Source organism: Alligator sinensis, unplaced genomic scaffold, assembly GCF_000455745.1.
Source record: "Alligator sinensis unplaced genomic scaffold, ASM45574v1 scaffold485_2, whole genome shotgun sequence".
In the NCBI taxonomy this organism is placed as follows: domain Eukaryota; kingdom Metazoa; phylum Chordata; order Crocodylia; family Alligatoridae; genus Alligator; species Alligator sinensis.
In genome coordinates, this window is record NW_005842069.1 from 1106409 (window position 1) to 1111814 (window position 5406).

Sequence of the window (5406 nt, forward strand, 5' to 3'; positions counted from 1 at the left end):
GCTCATTATCCCTGCTAGGGCTTTTCCCCAGCAGTTTTCCCCTCTCTAGGAGCGGGGCAGCGAGGTGCCCCGCAACACCCTAATAAACATGCACACTGCAATTATAAAATCTGTTACAATGCCTAATATAAATGATAGTACATGGCACGCAACTTATAAGTAATATAGAATGTCATTGTAAAGTGCCTACCATCACTATAGTAATAGCGGTTTCTTCCAGAAACCAAGGCTGGAGTTGTGATGCCAATACAATTAAATGAAAAAAAAAGTTTTAAACCCATAATTTATAGGTAGGGCTGTTACATGGCTAGAGCCTTGGCATATGGAAATTAAATATATCATACACATACAGAAAAAAAGCACAGCTGCAGCTACAACTGTGTGTGTACACATAATTATTTGTATGTGGGAAAAGAATGAATCCGTCTGACACCAGAATAAAATGCTACACTGAGATCTCAGGTCAGAAGTGATCTCAAGAGATCTGGAGGCATTTCAGAATATCTAACTGGTTTAGTACTTTCTTCTCTACAGACTCCTTTCAACCCGTCCTTGAGCAATTCAGAGGAACAGATTTTCAACTTATGTAAATGGAGCAATTGATCTAAATTGGTTTCAACAGAGCTATAAACATTTACACCAGCAAAGGGTCTGCCCTCAGAGACACCTTGTAACAAAGTACAGTTACAATGAAACAATAAAGGGAAGAGCAGAAACTAAGTTAACCAATCACAATAGAGCAGAGTAACAAGTAGCCAATTCTTGCACTGAGCATAGCTTGCAAGCAATGCTCAAATGGAGTATTTAATTAAATAATTTAAAACAAAGAAATTTTGTAAAATATTTGTAAATAGAAATTTTTTTGTTGCATGTCAAAATTCACTGGGTTGTTCATTAAAATACTTGCCAAATTCTCTTTATAACAACCATGTGTCTATTCATATGAATAAGCTGATCCAATTACAAAGGCTTTAAGCAGTCCTCTAAAGAGTTATGGTATGTGTGCATTTTGCATTATTTCTGTAGTACTTCTGGCATCTCATGACTTATAATATGTTGGCTCTATGTTGCTATGTTTAACATGCATTGTAGTTTTATATTTTTTTACTATTTATAACACAAACTACTTATAGCAAAGAAATGGTATCTGCATACAGTGCTTAATCAATACAGCCTAAGTCCTGATTGGTTTCTTGAAGTAGGATGGTTTCACAAATAATTGGGATCTCAATGAATAAGTCCATTGTGTTTATTTATATTATTTAAGCAAATTATTCTCCATATGGAACAAAATTCATGATTTAATACATGAAAACAAAAATCATGTAGCTATTCAAAGTGTATTTAAATGATTAGGAGCGGATTTTCAAAAGGTCCAAGTGTTATAACTAATTATTCTCCTGTTGAAGTGCTTGTGAGAACTTTTAAAAATGCTCCCACTGGTATATATAAACTTTAAAAAAAAAAAGCATATAGCTGTCAATATGCATATTTTGAAGCTTTCCTTAATAGGTGATCTCTTGCTGCCTGATTCAAGCAATTATTCCACAACACCAAAACTATATTTGCAAATGCTCAGTAGCAACATTTTTTTTAATATATTTTTGTTTATTAAATGATTCTTCATATGAAAAAGGAGGTGTGTATTTATTATCAGTGAAATGTACTCTTCTTACAACTGATAGAAGTTAGCTGATCTTATTAGGTTTCATACACAGGTTGTTGTTATGACTTTATATCTGAAAGAAAAGCAAATGTAATTATTAGCTCTCTTTAAATATTATCTTTAAATTACTGTTGTTGGGGAAAAATATGTGCTGTTAAAAGGTGTGGAATCAGAAAAAATATATGCCTTAAACTTTGACTATTTTAGTTATAAGATGACATAACCGCTTTGTGGAGAATTGCTGGCTCTGTATAGTAGAACAGATAAGAGAAAGTGTTTGTTCTTTGTAACTCCTCTACAACTGCTTCGCTCACCGCGGCCTTGAAGATAGCAAAAAGTATGTACAACTCTGATTTGCAGGTGCAAGAAGGAGGTTTGTGAACTAACCTCGCCTCCCCCATTAGTTCCCATCCTGATTACAGCAAAGAAATAATAAAGTAACATTATAGCCGCTTTTCATGCTAATTTCACTATATGATCACGTGAGTTGTAAGCAACTGTTAAAAAGTATATAAGCCTCCTGATTTTGCTCTTGGGGGGGGACCCCTTCCAAGTGCTTGGGAAATCCATGTCACTTTGGAATCCCCCCTACAGCTGTAGTTTCTTTTAAATAAAAGCTTCTGCTGACCTGACCCAAAAGTATGCTGCGTGTGTTTCCACGACAATTCCTGGTGCCGTGACTCGGATCCAGAACACAGGCTGAGAAAGGAGGACCGCAGACTGCCCCCCCCGAACCCCGAAGCGCCAAACTTGAGAGATAAGAGACCTAATTCAAAATCTCTACTGGGGTTTCGGAGGAGGACTGCCTGTAGGCTCCCAACTTGGCCGTGATAACTGGATCTGAACCTTGTTAAAACAGGTCAGTCTGAACCTTACTGCCGGCTAAAATTTTCGGTCTGATAAAGGATCCCATTTTGTGTCTGGTAACGTACGTTTTATTTAGGGAGAAACTGTATGAAGCACCTTCATCCTACAGCACATCGGGCTTGTCGTTAATTAACTAAGGCGGTGTGGGGGAGGAGGTCTGGCTGACTGAATGAATGTGCATGTGTGTGTATTTAGAAATATGAGCCACTGACCAGGTCTGAGACTACGGTTGGGTTCAGCCGCCCCAATTCTGCCTGACAGGGCAGTTTTGAAAGCAAGGGGGCCCAACTGGAACCTCGTGACCCAGTGGACAGGGCTTCCCAGTGATTGAATAAATGTGTGTGTGTGCATTTAGAAAAATGAGCCACTGACCAGGTCTGGGACTAAGGCTGGGTCTAGCCGCCCCGATTCTGCCTAAAAAAGGTAGCGTCGAAAGCAAGGGGGCCCAGCTGAAACCTCGTGACCCAGTGGACAGGGCGTCTGAGTGATTTTGTCTTTTCCAAACCCCTTGTCCCAGTAGCTTCTGCCGAGAGCAGGAGTGAAAGGATTCCTCTTGTGTTTCCCTTCCCATTTCCATTTTATGAGCCGGTGTCGGGTCAGAAGCCTTTTGTCTGGGCAGTGAAAAACTGCGGGGCAAGGCACTGAGCGGCCCGGACATCCTAAATAAGCCTCTCCTACGTCTCCCTGTGTGACTGAAAATGGGAACGAGTCAGTCTAAACAAGTTCCCGTCCCCCCTAAGGGGACTCCGGCGTACTTTATGTACACACACTATTCTCCCGAGGCTTGCAAGTACCTGGATAAGTGGAACTGGTATACTAGGGATGATCCTGTGAAGCATTTTCCACAAGAAGGAACATTTGATCAGGATAAAATAGTGCACTTAAGAGGGGCTTTAGAGTCCCGTGGATCCAAAACACCACAAAACCAGTGGGACGCGTTCTTTTATTGGTATGATGAAATGTCCAAAAGGCGGACAGAATCTCAAACTAGGAGCCTAAAAGACTCTCAAGAAAAATTAAAACAGCAGTTACAAGCTGTTCGGGAGAAATTGGCTGCTCCCCCAAATTACACGCCGGCCACCGCTCCGATGTATCCAGCATTGCCCGGGGCGCCCCCACCACCGGAGCCAGCAGAGGATATCCTTGACCTTTGTTCGAACCCTGCTCTCCTGGGACTCCCACATCAGCAACAACCGGTTCAACATCAGGCTGCAGCCCAGGCTAGTAACTCATTAGCTGAAGCTCCTTCAGTAAATCCATCCACGGAGCTTAATAGTCTGGACTCATCCACCATATCTGCCACTCAATCATCACCAGTGTGGCAATTTACTCCTGGGTCACAACCCACCACAGGTGTATTTAGAAGAATGGGAATAGGCATGGAAAGATCTCCCATCAATCTTAGATCCCGAGCTGCACAAGTTTACCCCCTAAGACAAATGCCAGGCATTGGCACCGATGGACAAAATATAGTAACCGTGCATGCACCCTGGACTCCAGGTGATCTCTACAATTTAACTCAAAAATTCCCCAAAATCAGGGAAGACCCAGAAAAATTTCAGGAAGAATTGCAGACTGTTATAAATTGTTATAATCCAACATGGGCTGACATTAATCAGCTCATGCGATCGATTTTGCCCAAGGAAACTATGCTACGTCTGTATGCTGCCTGTACTTGGCCAGATCAAAACCCAGGGATTGGCCAAGACTTTATTGACAAGAGAAATGCTTTGGTTCAGGCAGTTCTCACAATTTGCCCAAAAAAGGCAGACTGGACCAAAATAAATACCTGTAAACAAAACAAAAATGAACACCCCAGTGACTATTTGGAACGCCTCAAACAGGCATTTGAACGATACTCAGGAATGGATAACCCAGTCGGAAATGCTAAACAAGCAATAGTGGCAGCATTCATCCAGGGACTTAACCCTAAAATTGCTGAGAAAATTCAAACAGTAATTATTGGCTGGGAAACTAAAGATTTGACTGAAGTCCTTGCTGCGGCTAACCATTTTCATAACAAATTGGAACGGTCTAAAGACAATGCCGAGTTTAAGTTAATGGCCTTACAGATTTCTCAGTTGCAGGGTCCAGGTAGAGGAAGGGGACGAGGACGGGGAAGGGGAGGCCCGGGTAGATTCAGGGGAAGAGATAGATCCTTGAGCCCACAAAACCCAGGCTATGGGAACCAATGTCATTATTGCAAGCAAGAAGGACATTGGAAATCAGAATGCCCCAAGCGCCCCGGCCAAGGACCCAGACCCCAGTCCCTGCCCCCACCTCCACTTCCTGTCAATTTTCCCAGTGTTGAATAGGACAGCCTGAGGGACAGTGACATCATCGCTCCTTTGCTTGCTACTGACCAATCTGGTCCGTTTGTTGAATGCCTTATTTCTGGTAAACCTGTCTCCTGTCTTGTCGACACCGGAGCATCCCGCTCCACGCTAAAGGCTGCTGAGTTTCCTTTTCTACCTTATTCTCCTGAAACTATAAATGCTGTCGGTATAGGCGGACAACCTATCCCACATCCCGTCTCTGAACCTGTCTCCATCTCTATTGGCCCTTTGTCTGAAAATCATGCCTTTCTTCTTAGCCCCTGTGCACCTGTCAACCTTCTTGGTAAGGATTTGTTGTGTAAACTGGGATGCGTGATTTATTGTAGCCCAGATGGTGTTTACCTTGAGGTACCAGAACATAGGGAAACTGAGCTTGTGGCTTTGCTAACCCAGGAGTACTCTGAACCTGACACTTCCTACTTGCAAGAGGAACTGTTGGCACGAGTACCTCCACAGCTGTGGTCCACCCATGCAAATGAAGTGGGGCACATGCTGAGTGCTGAACCAGTGCGTATCATCTTGAACCCTGCCAAGCCA

The 5406-nt window shown here is 42.6% G+C and overlaps 1 long non-coding RNA gene across 1 annotated transcript in view; it reads right to left on the minus strand.

The window, feature by feature from the left end:
* Positions 1-1646: 1646 nt before the first annotated feature.
* Positions 1647-5406, minus strand: part of LOC102380407 — a 120045-nt gene continuing 116285 nt past the window's right edge. Inside the window, exon 4 of the long non-coding RNA XR_323814.1 lies at positions 1647-1739. This is a non-coding gene — a long non-coding RNA (uncharacterized LOC102380407). The remainder of the gene's footprint in view (positions 1740-5406) is intronic.